This window comes from Oncorhynchus kisutch, linkage group LG14 (assembly GCF_002021735.2).
Source record: "Oncorhynchus kisutch isolate 150728-3 linkage group LG14, Okis_V2, whole genome shotgun sequence".
Lineage (NCBI taxonomy): Eukaryota > Metazoa > Chordata > Actinopteri > Salmoniformes > Salmonidae > Oncorhynchus > Oncorhynchus kisutch.
In genome coordinates, this window is record NC_034187.2 from 68349775 (window position 1) to 68366659 (window position 16885).

Consider the following 16885-nt stretch of genomic DNA (forward strand, 5'->3'; position numbering starts at 1 on the left):
TGGTTGGCAACCAAAAATGTGCATTACCGCCACCAACTGGAGTGGAGTGTGAGTCCATTACAATTTGTGATACAAAAAGATGGACAAATTGCTACTCTTCTGCAGTAAAATCTTGTAACCCCAAGTACTTCTCTGGAGCTTCCACCAGAACATATATTTTCTGTGATTTTACGTTCCATTTGTGCAGTACACTTCATAACCATGGCAATGCAAGTCCGGCGTTATGGGCGGGCCTTAGGAGGCTACCACACCTTGTCCATCCAAATAAAATATTTAAATATTCATAATTTATTTGACAGAGACCCTTGGCCTACAATGGTCTTGCACCGCAGAAATCTAATTAACATAAGAAAAAAATCCCCATCAAAATCCGTCTGTTTCGGCTAGAGATACAGTTGAAGTCGGAAGTTTACATACACCTTAGCCAAATATATTTAAACTCAGTTTAAACTCAATTTAATCCTAGTAAAAAGTCCCTATCTTAGGTCAGTTAGGATCACCACTTTATTTTAAGAATGTGAGATGTCAGAATGATAGTAGAGAATTATGTATTTCAGCTTTTATTTCTTTCATCACATTCCCAGTGGGTCAGAAGTTTACATTCACTCAATTAGTATTTGGTAGCATTGCCTTTAAATTGCTTGACTTGAGTCAAACGTTTCAGGTAGCCTTCCACAAGCTTCCTACAATAAGTTGGGTGAATTTTGTCCCATTCCTCCTGACAAAGCTGGTGTAACTGAGTCAGGTTTGTAGGCCTCCTTGCTCGCACACGCTTTTTCAGCTCTGCCCACACATTTTCTACAGGATTTAGGTCAGGGCTTTGTGATAGCCACTCCAATACCATGACTTTGTTGTCCTTAGGCCATTTTGCCACAACTTTGGAAGTATGCTTGGGGTCATTGTCCATTTGGAAGACCCATTTGCGACCAAGCTTTAACTTCCTGACTGATGTCTTGAGATGCTGCTTCAATATATCCACATAATTTTCCTCCCTCATGATGCCATCTATTTTGTGAAGTGCACCAATCCCTCCTGCAGCAGGGCACCCACCCCCACAACGTGCTTCAGGGTTGGGATGGAGTTCTTCGGCTTGCAAGCCTCCCCGTTTTCCCTCCAAACATTATGGCCAAACAGTTCTATTTTTGTTTCATCAGACCAGAGGACATTTCTCCAAAAAGTACCATCTTTGTCCCCATGTGCAGTTACAAACCGTAGTCTGGCTTTTTTATGGCGGTTTTGGAGCAGTGGCTTCTTCCTTGCTGAGCGGCCTTTCAGGTTATGTCCATATATGACTAATTTTACTGTGGATATAGATCATTTTGTACCTGTTTCCTCCAGCATCTTCACAGGGTCCTTGGCTGTTCTGGAATTGATTTGCACATTTCGCACTAAAATACGTTCATCTCTAGGACACAGAACGCATTTCTTTCCTGAGTAGTATGACAGTTGTGTGGTTTCATGGTGTTTATACTTGCGTACTATTGTTTGTACAGATGAACGTGGTACCTTCAGGCGTTTGGAAATTGCTCCCAAGGATGAACCAGACTTGTGGAAGTCTACCATTTTTTTATGAGGTCTTGGCTGATTTCGTTTGATTTTCCCATGATGTCAAGCAAAGGGCCACTGAGTTTGAAGGTAGGCCTTGAAATAAATCCACAGGTACACCTCCAATTGACTCAAATGATGTCATTTGGCCCCCTGGTTTGGCCCCCTGGTGGCCATGGGCAGGGTTAGGCACCCCTTTTCAGGGGGTCAGGCCCCCCTCCCTGGGTCATTGTCAGCCCTCTCTGGCCTTCTCCTCAATATCAATGGGGAAGGGAGCTGGCTCGCTGTAGATGCGCCTCCTAGTTGCCTTGGCGAGCGGTCTAGACAGAGTCTCTGGGTTAGAGCGTTAACATCACCTATAAATGCAGACTGGACAAGTGTAATGAACATGTGTAAAAGTTACCCTAACAAGCGTTCTAATCCCCTGTAATGTACACTGGACAGACAAACAAAATCACGTGTACAAAAAGTGATATTTGACACTTGAATAAAGCAAGTGTAAAATTATCATAACAAGTGTTCAAATCACCTGTAAATGCACACAGGACCAAATACCCCTGACTGCAGTGTGCAATTCGGGGCCGGGCTCAACATTTGACCCCTCCCACTTTTTTGTCCCACACACTGAATACAAACACACATTTGCGCAAGGCAAATGTTGAATACAAACATATTTCATTTTTGAAGATCATAAGAAATATTATATGAAGTGGTACCAGCAGATGTGTTAACACTTTTTGCTTCATGCTATATTTGAGACAAGCTACTGATATTGTTGCAGTGAACAGTATGTCATGTCCTGTTAAAATTGTGTTGATAAATGTTATAACTTTAATTATATTATTTAATTGAGCATATATATAGTGTTACTACCTATCCTGATTTATAATGCTATTTACTTTCCTGATGAGAATGGAGGCTGAATATACCATACTGACAAGCTGAATGTGCTTTGTACATTAATTAAGTTATACCAGCTCCAGTAAAGAGATCAGAGACTCGGGTGACTTCTATGTCATCTTCACTAAACAACACAATTATCAATTGAAATAATTAACACAGCAGACAAAAACCAGGTTTGACCACTCTTCCAAAATGGCTTCACTCCTGCTCCTCAAAAGAGGCAAAGACTTTTCTTGTTGTCAACTGCCTCCACATAGAACATCTCATAATCTCTCTCAAAAAACGAAAGCGCACAGTTCTGTAAGGCTAAGAAACTCAACAGAAAACAAGATCCCACAAAACCCAAAAGGAAAATGACAACTATTATATGATCTCCAATCACGGACAACGACAGACAGCTGCCTCTGATTGGGAACCACACTCGGCCAAAAACAAAGAAATAGAAAACATAGACTGCCACACCCTGACCTAACCAAACATAGAGAATAATAAGGATCTCTAAGGTCAAGGCGTGACAGTACACCCCCCCCCCCCCCCCCCCCCCCAAAGGAGTGGACTCCAAACGCAAACCTGAACCTATAGGGGAGGGTCCGAGTGGGCATCTACTCTCGATGGGGGCTCCGGTGCAGGACGCACACCCCGCTCCGCTTGAGGCACCCCCCACTTCGGTGGCGCCTCTGGTGCAGGGATCATAGCCGGGACCTCCGGTCCGTAGATCGTCGCTGCAGGCTCCGGACTTGGGACCCTCGCTGGAGGCTCCGGACTGGGAACCGTCGCTGCTGGCTCCGGACTGGGGACCGTCGCTGGAGGCTCCGGACTGGGGACCGTGGCTGGAGGCTCCAGACTGGAGACCGTTGCTGCAGGCTCCGGACTGGGGACCGTCACTGCAGGCTCTGGACTGGAGACCGTCGCTGGAGGCTCCGGACTGGGGACCGTCGCTGGAGGCTTCTTTCCCTGGATCATCACTGCAGGCTTTGTGCCATGGATCATCACTGCAGGCTCCGGGCCGTGGATCATCAATGGAGGCTTCGTGCCATGGATGGCACCGTGCCATGGATCATCACTGGAGGCTTCGTGCCATGGATCATCACTGGAGGCTTCGGGCCATGGATCATCACTGGAGGCTTCGTACGTGGAGCCGGAACAGGTCTCACCGGACTGCGGAGACGTACTAGAAACCTGGTGCAGGGAGCTGCCACAACGCATCCTGGCTGGATACCCACTTTAGCTTGGGGAGTGTGGAGAGCTGGCACAGGACGCACTGGGCAATGAAGGCGCACTGGAGGCATAGTGCGTAGAGCCGGTGCAGGATATACTGGGCCGTGGAGGAGCACTGGAGGTCTGGAGCATAGAGCTGGCACAACGCGTTCTGGCTTAATACCCCCTGTAGCACGGAAAGTGCAGGGAGCTGGAACACACCGCACTGGGTTGTGCTCGCGAACTGGGGATACCGTGCGTAGAGCTGGTGCAGGATATCCTTGACCGAGGAGACGCATTGGAGACCAGGACCGCTGAGCCAGCACGGCAAATGCGGGGAGCTAGCACAGAGTGCACCGGGCTGTGAATGCGCACTGGAGACACCGTGCGTGCACATCACCGCATAACACGGTGCCTGACCGGTCACACGCTCCCCACGGTAAGCACGGGGAGTTGGCTCAGGTTTAAACCCGGACTCTGCCAATCTCCCCCAATCTCCCCGTATGACCCCTCCCCAAAGATTTTTTGGGAGCTGCCTCTCAGGCTTCCGTTGTTGATCTAACTCCTTGTGTCGTCGCCGTTCCGCTTTTGCTGCCTCCATCTGCTTCCTTGGACGGCGATACTCTCCGGCCCTTGTCCAGGGTCCTTCTCCATCCAGGATTTCCTCCCATGTCCACTCCTCCTGGCCACGCTGCTTGGTCCATTTTTGGTGGGATCTTGTTTTCTGTTTAGTTTTTTAGCCTTACAGAACTGTTTGCTTTCGTTTTTTTGTCTTTGTTATTTCGTTTTGGTGTCATCAATAAAAAGACGATGTACGCCTACCGCGCTGCGCCTTGGTCCACTCTTCATTCAACAAACGAGAGCCGTTACAGTAACATGAGTGGTCCCTTGAGGATAATATTTTCCTCTTCATCCAGGCCATCATACAACCGTAGTTCTGGGTTGTAATGTGGTCTTCCAAGTCACCCTCATTGGGTGATCAAGTCAAATTACACCCCACTTTCACAATACCACCATACAAACAAAAGCCCCTATTACCAAAGGGGTGTTCAGTGATATCTATTATATCTTGCCATGCATCAAGCCTTTAGTATTACACACAGTAGACTACATACCCAGTTCACAGCTCCAAGTTCGCTGTGCATTTTGTTTTCAGTATCGTCCAGAAAGGAAACAGATTGTGGTCATTAAGTAATGTAAGGGAACCTCTAGGGATGTGTGTACAAGAATGCACCTTACTTTAGCTAATAGCTGGAGCTGGATGCTGATGTGACATGCTGTGACTTCTTGGGGGGACGGGGACGTCTTCTACATCATCCTGAAATATATTGGAGAGGGGGGCTTTAAACATTGGTTTATGACTATACCACTCATCATATGACACCTCCTACCTGTAGTGTGTTTTGTTTACGCCGCCTTTATCAATCTTTCAACCTCTCTTCTTCAGACCTTAGTGAGTGAATGACACACATCCAATATGAACATATATTCAGGTCATGTAACGGTCGTCATATGAAGAAGGTGTGGACCAAAGTGCAGGATGGTAAGTGTTCATGATTTTTTTATTTCAACTGAACACAAAACAAAATAACCAGAGAATGAACAAAAACGAAACAGTCCTGTTAGGTGCAGAAAAACAAAACAGAAAACAACTACCCACAAACACCAGGTGGGAACAGGCTACCTAAGTATGGTTCTCAATCAGAGACAACGATTGACAACTGCCTCTGATTGGGAACCATACCATGCCAAACACATAGAACTATTACACACAGAACAAACATAGAATGCCCACCCCAACTCACACCCTGAACAAACTAAAATAGGGACATAAAAAAGGAACTAAGGTCAGGACGTAACAGTACCCCCCCCCCCAAAGGTGCGGACTCCGGCCGCAAAACCTAAACCCATAGAGGTGGGTCTGGGTGGGCATCTGTCCGCGGTGGCGACTCTGGCACGGGACATGGACCCCACTCCACCTTAGTCTTGGCCCACTTAGGTGGCGCCTTTGGAGCGGCGACCCTCGCCGCCGACCCTGGACTGGGGACCCCTACAGCCGGCCCCGAATAGACGGGAGACTCTGACAGCGCCGGACAGGCGGGAGACTCTGACAGCGCCGGACAGGCGGGAGACTCTGGCAGTGCCGGACAGGTGGGAGACTCTGGCAGCACCGGACAGGCGGAAGACTCTGGCAGCATGTTAAGGGAATTTTTATCAATGATGACTAATTATGTATACATTTCAATCAGGACTGACTAATCAGAATACTATTATGTTACTGTGTATGTACTAATCCGAATACTATTATGTTACTGTATATGTACTAATCAGAATACTATTATGTTACTGTATATGTATGAATTTTCTTTCTTAATCCTAGTACTGAATATAATGTGTGTAAATATAATCAAGGATTAGAACAATGACTGTCTGTTCCTTGGTAGAAATGAATGAACTAAATCTTCAGACTGGCTAGAATGCTTATCTACACCGGAAGACCTTGGCTCAGCCATAAATTATATTAAATTGGTAGGGAGACGACGTGGGAATGCTTGAGATACTGCCTTTGTACCAGGGTGGGAGAAGAGACGGGTTGGTACTGGAACTAATGACGTCATTTTCAGTTTATAACCATAAGTGTATCGTGTTCAGTACTCTCGTGAATAAACTCTGCTGATTGACTTTAAGACTGGGCTCTGTCCATTATTATAGAATAAGGGTCTTACAAATCCTTATGAATTGACAGAGTGTTTAATTTTAATTGGGTGTTAAAACAGAGCAATTTAATTCCTGTAACACAGCGCCCGACAGGCGGGAGACTCTGGCAGCGCCGGACAGGCAGGAGACTCTGGCAGCGCCGAAGTGAAGGGAGACTCTGGCAGCTCCGGAGTGAATGGAGACTCTGGCCGCTCCGGAGTGAAGGGCGACTCTGGCCGCTCCGGAGTGAAGGGCGGCTCTGGCAGCTCCTGACTGACGGGCGGCTCTGGCAGCTCCTGACTGACGGGCGGCTCTGGCAGCTCCTGACTGACGGGCGGCTCTGGCAGCTCCTGACTGACGGGCGGCTCTGGCAGCTCCTGACTGACGGGTGGCTCTGGCAGCTCCTGACTGACGGGCGGCTCTGGCTGCTGCTGACTGACGGGCGGCTCCGGACAGGAGGGAGACTCTGGAGGTGCCGGACAGGCGGGAGAACCTGGAGGGAGGAGACGGAGAGACAGCCTGGTGCGTGGGTGATTTTAAGGATGCAAATGAAAAGTTTTTATAATGTTCAAGACTTAGGGTATTGGAAAGTTCTGCAGGAGAACTAGGCACCACTGTCGCCTAATTTGCTGCACGTTTTCCTTTGAAAAAGAAATTCACTCAATCGGATGAGTATCCCAAAAACATTGTATCCACTAGTGATGATAATTTCATAACTTATACACACCTAAGTGAAATCACACTGAGCTTCCATTGCAATGTACAGAGTGTACTGTAAGTTAAGAAAGAGTAGGTTGTTAAGTTTGATAGTTATGATAACAATAATAATGATAATAGTAAATCATAATAATAATACCACCCCCCACAAGGAATATTATTTCAGGATTTAGAAGACACCCCCCCCCCCCCAAGAAGTCACAGCATGTCACATCAGCATCCAGCTCTGCAGGAGTTTGATGTATGAATTGTGTATTTAGTGTAAAGACTGTAGGAAATAGTTCCCAAAAAGTGTCAAGAATAATAAACAAGAAAAAATATGAGCAATAGTGTTATAATGTCTTACTGAGCATTTCCATAGGTCCACTCAAGTTTCTTCAACTGTCTAATGACTGTGATTAGAGCGATACTGATGTTGTGCTGTGCTGCAAGCACAGAAATAATAATAACTTTTCACATGTTATAACAGAAAATAGGACTAATATAATATACTGAATAGCATCTTACCATCACAACAAACACCCCACAGTTGTTTGAGAAACCTTGCTTTGGTAGGCCGTGTGGTGTGAACAAGGTGCAATTTTCCATAAAGGAATGACAATCAAATGGTACAGTTCAGTAGAATAATTTAAAGGAATATATAACCTGATCGTCATCCACACCAAAAGTCCTCCAAGGTCCAGGGGACAAGATCCGAGCAATGTTTCTGTGAACACTGTGTATGTGAAAGTAAAGAAAAAGTACAATTCAACAGCTTTTTAATATTCCAGCATTGCATAACAGTTTTGAACATAGTTGGAACTGAATTAGCCCAAGAATTGTTCACAACATGTATGGGTGTTGCTGGACCAGAAAATGTATTTTCGACTGCAAACACACAATTTCTCACATCAATGCACTCACATGCCAAAAATCTTTCCTTGGACACTGTTTCAAAGCAATGTGTTTGCTTTCTTCATACATTTGTTTTGAAGTTTTTCTTATTTAACTTCAGTTTGTAGTGTGGACAAGTGACAATTACTTTCCTTGACTTGCCATGTATGTTGGGACCTGGTGATTTCATTATTGTACAGTCATGGCCAAAAGTTTTGAGAATGACACAAATATTAATTTCCACAAAGTTTGCTGCTTCAGTGTCTTTAGATATTTTGTCAGATGTTACTATGGAATACTGAAGTATAATTACAAGCATTTCATACGTGTCAAAGGCTTTTATTGACAATTACATGAAGTTGATGCAAAGAGTCAATATTTGCAGTGTTGACCATTATTTTTCAAGATCTCTCCAATCCGCCCTGGCATGCTGTCAATTAACTTCTAGGCCACATCCTGACTGATGGCAGCCCATTCTTGCATAATCAATGCTTGGAGTTTGTCAGAATTTGTGGGGTTTTGTTTGTTTACCCGGCTCTTGAGGATTGACCACAAGTTCTCAATGGGATTAAGGTCGGGGGAGTGTCCTGGCCATGAACCCAAAATATCGATGTTTTGTTCCCCGAGCCACTTAGTTATCACTTTTGCCTTATGGCAAGGTGCTCCATCATGCTGGAAAAGGCATTGTTCGTCACCAAACTGTTCCTGGATGGTTGGGAGAAGTTGCTCTCGGGGGATGTGTTGGTACCATTCTTTATTCATGGCTGTGTTCTTAGGCAAAATTGTGAGTGAGCCCACTCCCTTGGCAGAGAAGCAACCCCAGACATGAATGGTCTCAGGATGCTTTACTGTTGGCATGACACAGGACTGATGGTAGCGCTCACCTTGTCTTCTCCAGACAAGCTTTTTTTCCGGATGCCCCAAACAATCGGAAAGGGGATTCATCAGAGAAAATAACTTTACCCCAGTCCTCAACAGTCCAATCCCTGTACCTTTTGCAGAATATCAGTCTGTCCCTGATTTTTTTCCTGGAGAGAAGTGGCTTCTTTGCTACCCTTCTTGATACCAGGCCATCCTCCAAAAGTCTTTGCCGAACTGTGCGTGCAGATGGACTCACACCTGCCTGCTGCCATTCCTGAGCAAGCTCTGTACTGGTGGTGCCCCGATCCCGCAGCTGAATCAACTTTAGGAGACGGTCTTGGCGCTTGCTGGACTTTCTTGGGCACCCTGAAGCCTTCACAACTATTGAACCGCTCTCCTTGAAGTTCTTGATTATCTGATAAATGGTTGATTTAGGTACAATCTTACTGGCAGCAATATCCTTGCCTGTGAAGCCCTTTTTGTGCAAAGCAATGATGCAGGCACGTGTTTCCATGCAGGTAACCATGGTTGACAGAGGAAGAACAATGATTCCAAGCACCACCCTCCTTTTGAACTTTCCAGTCTGTTAATCGAACTCAATCAGTATGACAGAGTGATCTCCAGCCTTGTCCTCGTCAACACTCACACCTGTGTTAACAAGAGAATCACTGACATGATGTCAGCTGGTCCTTTTGTGGCAGGGCTGAAATGCAGTGGAAATGTTTTTGGGGGATTCAGTTAATTTGCGGGACTTTGCAAATATTTGCAATTCATCTGATCACTCTTCATAAATTCTGGAGTATATGCAAATTGCCATCATACAAACTGAGGCAGCAGACTTTGTGAAAATGTATATTTGTGTCATTCTCAAAACTTTTGGCCACGACTGTACATTAAAACCAAATACTTTTCGACTTTTACTCAAGTAGTATTTTACTGGGTGACTTTTACTTGAGTCATTTTCTATTAAGGTATCTTTACTTTTGATCAAGTATGACAATTGAGTACTTTTTCCACCACTGAAGGTTGCCAACAAACAATGCATTCAAAGTAGCATGATCAATTCACCTAGCTAACTAGCTGCCGAATAGGCTTCAACTCAACACATAGCTTATTCTTAATGTTTGTCCATAGGCAACCAGAGTGAGGACAGACATTTTTCAGAATAAACGTGGTGAGTGAAAAACGTAATTAAATAGCCCACTTCCTATCTTATTCTGCAGCTATACAACTTTGTATTTGTTGTTTGTTGGCAACCCTGTTATTTACAAAGTTTTTGGAACAGATTCCTGTTGGAACGTTCCACAAATTATACCCACCCTGCCATAGTAAAGATGTCACCCTTTTCTGACAAGTCATTTGTAATTTCATGCAAACTGTCAGCCCAGCAACTTGTGATAGAAATGCATGGCATCATCGTTACTGAAACTCACTTTGCTATCTTGTTCATGCCAGCTACAATGTTAGCTAATTAGTGTGCTAACCCAGCTAGATATTTAATGTTCAAAGGCAGGAATGAGACACTGGATGTATGTCAGAGACACATACAGTAGTAACCCGCTGTAGCATCCCTGTATGCTTGCTTGACATCTACCAAGAGGTCTGGACCTTTATGGCACAGAAAGAATAGGATAGGTCTACACAAAGATACTGGTGATATAGCTATTGGCAAGTGTGTTTAAACTGAACTGGTCCAGGGCAAGCAGCCCTGGTCCCACTCCTCTCCCTCAATCACTACAGTAGCATTACACTACAGTAGCATTACTTGAACTTCTATCGCTGCATAATGGCTCTGGTATACTGTAAATACCATCCTTCTGTACCACCAACAGGTTCGAGCGGTGGTCACCACCATTCCCGGTACACAACACTTTTGTTTTTCATTTCAAATCAAATGTTATTTGTCACATGCGCCGAATACATGCTTACTTTCAAGCCCTTATCCAACAATGCTGTTTTAAGAAAATACAAAAAAAGTATGAGAATAATGAATAGTTAAAGAGCAGCTGTAAATAACAATAACGGGGCTATATACAGGGGGTACCGGTCAGAGTCAATGTGTCAATGTGCAGGGGCACCGGTGTCGAGGTAATTGAGGTAATTATGTAGGTAGAGTTATTTAAGTGGCTATGTGTAGATAACAGAGAATAGAAGCAGTGTAGGGGTTGGGGGCAATACAGGGGTTGGGTGAAATGCAAATAGTCTGGATATCCATTTGATTAGCTGTTCAGGAGTCTTACGGCTTGGGGGTAGAAGCTGTTTAGAAGCCTCTTGGACCTACACTTGATGCTCCGGTACTGCTTGCCAAGTGGTAACAGAGAGAGGTCTAAGACTAGGGTGGCTGGAGTCTTTGACAATTTTTAGGGCCTTCCTCTAACACCACCTGGTATAGAGGTCCTGGATGTCAGGAAGCTTGGCCCCGGTGATGTACTGGGCCATACCCACTACCCTCTGTAGTGCCTTGCGGTTCGAGGCCGAGCAGTTGCCATACCAGGCGCTGATGCAACCCGTCAGGATGCTCTCAATGGTCCAACTGTAAAACCTTTTGAAGATCTGAGGACCCATGCCAAATCTTTTCAGTCTCCTGGAGGGGAATAGGTTTTGTCTTGCCCTCTTCACGACTTGTGCTTGGACCATGTTAGTTTGTTGGTGATGTGGACTCCAAGGAATCAGTTATAAGTTACCAGCAAAAATATTGTAATCAGATTACAGATACTTTTGAAACAACTTGATGAATACTCCTTGGATTACTTTTAAATTCAGAAAGGATGTTTGCAGAAAATAATACATGTTTTCTCAATGACATTCAATTCAGCGTTGGAGGAAAGGCGCAAGTTTAAGTTTGTTCCACCTGAGCGAGTCCGACCACAAGTCAGAGACGTCTAAGATGACAAACTGTTGGGAAAATTATGATTAAATGACTGAACAAATCATTTTAAATGGAACTGTAACTAAGTAAACTTATACTCTGTTTATTATATCTGATTAACAATATGAGTTCATAAGAAGGGATTGTGTGACACGGACAAGGAGTAACTAAAGTTAATGAACACCATTCCAACTAGGCAGAAACTAATGGGTTGTGGATTAAGTAAGCAGATAAGGTAGTTAACCTATGGTTGAACCGACAAAACTGAGCTCTGGGGTGTTTTATATAAGGCTGAGTGCATTCCTAGGTTCTCTGTTAATTAGAACTGTCAGCTAAGTGGTGATCGATAATGTTGATCGGTCAAAAGTTAATTCAGTTATGTTGTGTGACCTGTGTGTGTGTTAGTAAGTTAGAATGAACTATTAACCTCACTTTGTCCCGGTCGAGAGGAGGGGATTCTGTTAAGCAATGAAATTACGTCATGTAGATTAAGGGTTTTCAATTAATGAAAACACATTGGCATAATTAAATTACAGTAACACAAACCAAATACATTTGATGGATCCATTTTGTCTTCTTCTAATGCCTCTTAATGGGAAAGCAATCCAAAAGTAAATGAAAGTAATCAGGTTATGTTACTGAGTTTGGGTAATCCAAAAGTTATGTTACTGATTACATTTTTGGACAGGTAACTTGTGACTGTAACGTATTACATATAGAAAGTAACCTACCCAACCCTGATAACAATCGGGCGGCCACGGCCATACCAAACAGACAGACTACTATACCAACCACATTAAAGGCTGGATGAACCCAATGAAAGGCAAAGAGGAAGACACCAGGAAACAGAGGCTCTGTGTGGGAGATCCCATAATCTACAGCGGGCACCCAATGTGAGCCGTGTAGGAAAGCTTTGTCTCAGCTCACTGGTCACCATAGCAGCACCCACTCATAGCACATGCTCCACCAGGAATATCTCACTGGTCACCCCCAAAGCCAATTCCTCCTTTGGTCGTCTTTCCTTACAGTTCTCTGCTGCCAATGACTGCAACGAACTGCAAACATCTCTGAAGCTGGAGACTCATATCTCCCTCACTAACTTTAAGCACCAGCTGTTAGAGCAGCTCACAGATCACTGCACCTGTACATAGCCTATCTGTAAACAGCCCATCAAACTACCTCATCCCCATACTGTATTTATTTATTTTGCTCCTTTGCACCCCAGTATCTCTACTTGCACATTCATCCTCTGCACATCTACCATTCCAGTGTTTAACTGCTATATTGTAATTACTGCACCGTCAAGGCCTATTTCTTGCCTTAACTCCCTTATCTTACCTCATTTGCACTCACTGTATATAGACGTTTTGTTTTATTTTGTTTTACTGTATTATTGACTATGTTTTGTTTATTCCATGTGTAACTCTGTGTTGTTGTCTGTGTCACACTGCTTTGCTTTATCTTGGCCAGGTCGCAGTTGCAAATGAGAACTTATTCTCAACTAGCCTACCTGGTTAAATAAAGGTTAAATTAAAAATAAAACACACACACACACACACACACACTGTGATTTTTCATTTAGGTATATTTCACCTCTTTCCCAGGTGGGAGAAGGCAGTGTGAAGTCTAAAGGAATGAAAAAGATAACACTTTATATGATTCTGCCATCAAACCAACTGCAACTCCCTTGTCTACCAATGCAGTCTCTGCACTGCTGAGTTCCTCAGAGGAATGTTTAGTAGCAGTTAGTCCAGTGATGCATAATGAGGACAGTGCAGGACGGTGTAGTGTTGTGTAATGCAGTCCTGGCTCCTGTCTGTTTATCCCATCTCCTGCCACCCCATGTCATCCTTATCTGTTTGATTGTCTGCCCTGCCCCAACCCAACGACAGTAAAGACAACAGTTCATACCATTAGGATTACTGTTTAAATAGGCACAGTATTCTTCCTCAAACATGGTCAGTTCCCACAGAATCACACTGCCATTCCCAGTATGTGTTCTCACAGTAGACTCTGGCTCACTGACTGACTAACTGACTGAGCTTCAGGCAGATGCTAAGCTTCGAAGCAAGCTCCAGATGCTTCTAGCTCCTAAGCAACTTTGAAGGATTTTGATTTTTTTGTGTTATTTTGTACATTATTAGCCCAGAACGTTTTTTTTGTGTTATTACTTACAGGCAGAAATAACTTTTGGATATCAGAGCGGCGGTAACTCACCAGCATTAGGACCAGAATTACAACTTTTCCAAATTGGATCCTTTGTTCGCACCCCCAAGAGCAGTTTAACTTATTCCAGAGGCTGTTCCAAGAAGAAGAGGAGAAGAGGTATTCGGAGTGGACTTCTAGTCCAACTCAGGAGGCAGGCACACCATCCTCCGCTTTTCAGTATATTAATCGCTAATGTTCAGTAAAGTAGATGAGCTCAGGGCGAAGATCTCCTTCCAGGGAGACCTCAGGGGCTGTAACATACTCTGTTTCACGGAATCATGGCTCTCTCCGTATATACTGTCTACGTCCAGACAACCAGCTGAGTTCTCAGTACATCCCGCAGACAGGAATAAAGAACTCTCCGGGAAGAAGAGGTGGTGTATTTTTCAGGACTAACCACTCATGGTGTGATTGTGATAATGTACAGAAACTCAAGTCCTTTTGTTCACCCGACCTAGAATACCTCACAATCAAATGCTGACCGTCTTACCTCCCAAGAGAATTCTCTTTTTTATATGACACAACCATAGTAGGCCTGATTATCAACATTGATGAGACAGCATACAGGGAGGAGGTGAGGGACCTGGCAGAGTGGTGCAAGGAAAATAACTTCTCCCTCAATGTCAACAAAACGAAGGAAAAACAGCTTCTATCTCAAGGTCATCAGACTGTTAAATAGCCATTACTAGCACACGGTTACTCAATCCTGTACCTTACAGGCTGCTGCCCTACATACTGTACATAGACATGGAATCACTGGTCACTTTAATAATGGAACACTAGTCACTTTTGTATTTGTGTTTGTATTTATTAGGGATCCCCATTAGCTGCTAACAAGGCAGCAACTACTCTTCCTGGGGTTCAAACATATTAAAGCACTTACAATACATATAAAACAAAATATACAACAATATCACAATGTATGCGTATGTGTGTGTGTCTGTGCCTTTGCGTGTGTCTCTTCACAGTCCCCATCTAATACTGCTTACATCTGTTACTTGATGTGAAATAGGGTTCCATGTGGTCATGGCTCTATGTAGTCCTGTGTGCCTCCCGTATTCTGTTCTGGACTTGGGGACTGTGAATATACCTCTGGTGGCATGTGTTGTGGGGTGTACATGGGTGTCCGAGCTGTATGCAAGTATTTTAAACACAGCTTGGTACATTCAGCTTGTCAACACCTCTTACAAAAACAAGTAGTGATGAAGTCAATCTCTGAGCCATGAGAGATTGACATGCATGTCATTAATGTTAGCTCTCTGTGTACTTTTAATGGCCAGCTGTGCTGCCCTGTTCTGAGCCAACTGCAATTTTCCTAAGTTCCTCTTTGTGGCATTTGACACACTACTGAACAGTAGTCTAGGTGTAACAAAACTAGGGCCTGTAGGACTTGCTTTTTTGATAGTGTTGTTAAGAAGGCAGAGTAGTGCTCTATTATGGATGGACTTCTCCCCATCTTTGTATCAATATGTTGTATCAATATGTTTTGACGTCAACTTGCTCAATTTCCATATTATTCATTACGAGGTGTATTTGAGGTTTAGGGTTTAGTGAATGACTTGTCCCAAATACAATGCTTTAAGTTTAGGAAATATTTAGGACAAATTTATTCCTTACTACCCATTCAGAAACTAACTGCAGCTCTTTGTTAAGTGTTGCAGTCTTTTCAGTTGCTGTAGTAGATGACGTGTATAATCTTGAGTCATCTGCATACAGGGTCGGGGAGTAACGGATTACATGTAATACTGTCACGGTCGTCCTCCTCTTCATCTGAAGAGGATAGGCGAGAAGGATCGGAGGACCAAAATGCAGCGTGGTATGTGTTCATGATGAATATTTAATTAAAGAAAGTACTGAACACTGAATACAAAAACAATAAACAAATAACGACCGTGAAGCTATAAATGAGACCTGTGCTGACACAAGCAACTAACATAGACAATCACCCACAAACAAACAGTGCAACCCAGGCTACCTAAGTATGATTCTCAATCAGAGACAACTAATGACACCTGCCTCTGATTGAGAACCATACCAGGCCGAAACATAGAAATCCCCAAATCATAGAAAAACAAACATAGACTGCCCACCCCAATTCACGCCCTGACCATACTAAATAATGACAAAAACAACAGAAATAAAGGTCAGAAAGTGACAAATACGTTACATGCAAGGCATTACAAAAAACTGTAATCCGTTACGTTACCAGCAAAAATATTCAAATCAGATTACAGATACTTTTGAAAAACTAGATGATTACTTTGAGGATTCATTTTAAATTCAGAAAGGATGGCCCCAGGACTACCTGACATGATGACTCCTTGCTGTCCCCAGTCCACCTGACCGTGCTGCTGCTCCAGTTTCAACTGTTCTGCCTTATTATTATTCGACCATGCTGGTCATTTATGAACATTTGAACATCTTGGCCATGTTCTGTTATAATCTCCACCCGGCACAGCCAGAAGAGGACTGGCCACCCCACATAGCCTGGTTCCTCTCTAGGTTTCTTCCTAGGTTTTGGCCTTTCTAGGGAGTTTTTCCTAGCCACCGTGCTTCTACACCTGCATTGCTTGCTGTTTGGGGTTTTAGGCTGGGTTTCTGTACAGCACTTTGAGATATCAGCTGATGTACGAAGGGCTATATAAATACATTTGATTTGATTTGTTTTGATGGTGGCGAAAAATAACTTTGAGTGTGACCAGAAGTCAGAGACCACTATGATGACACAACACATGTGTTTGATGGATCACGGGAAAAGAGCAGGAACAGGCTTTTGTAGGCTACAGTCCAAGCTATGTCTTCCAATGGTGTGACTGCTGTCGACATCCAAAGATTATCCAACTTGAATAAATGCTTGGAGGTAACAGCAAATCAAATCAAATTGTATTTGTCAAATGTGCCGAATACAACAGGTGTAGACCTTACAGTGAAATGCTTAATTACAAGCCCTTAACCAACAATGCAGTTTCAAGAAAATACAACAACAAAAAAGTAAGATTCTGGGAAGCCATTTGA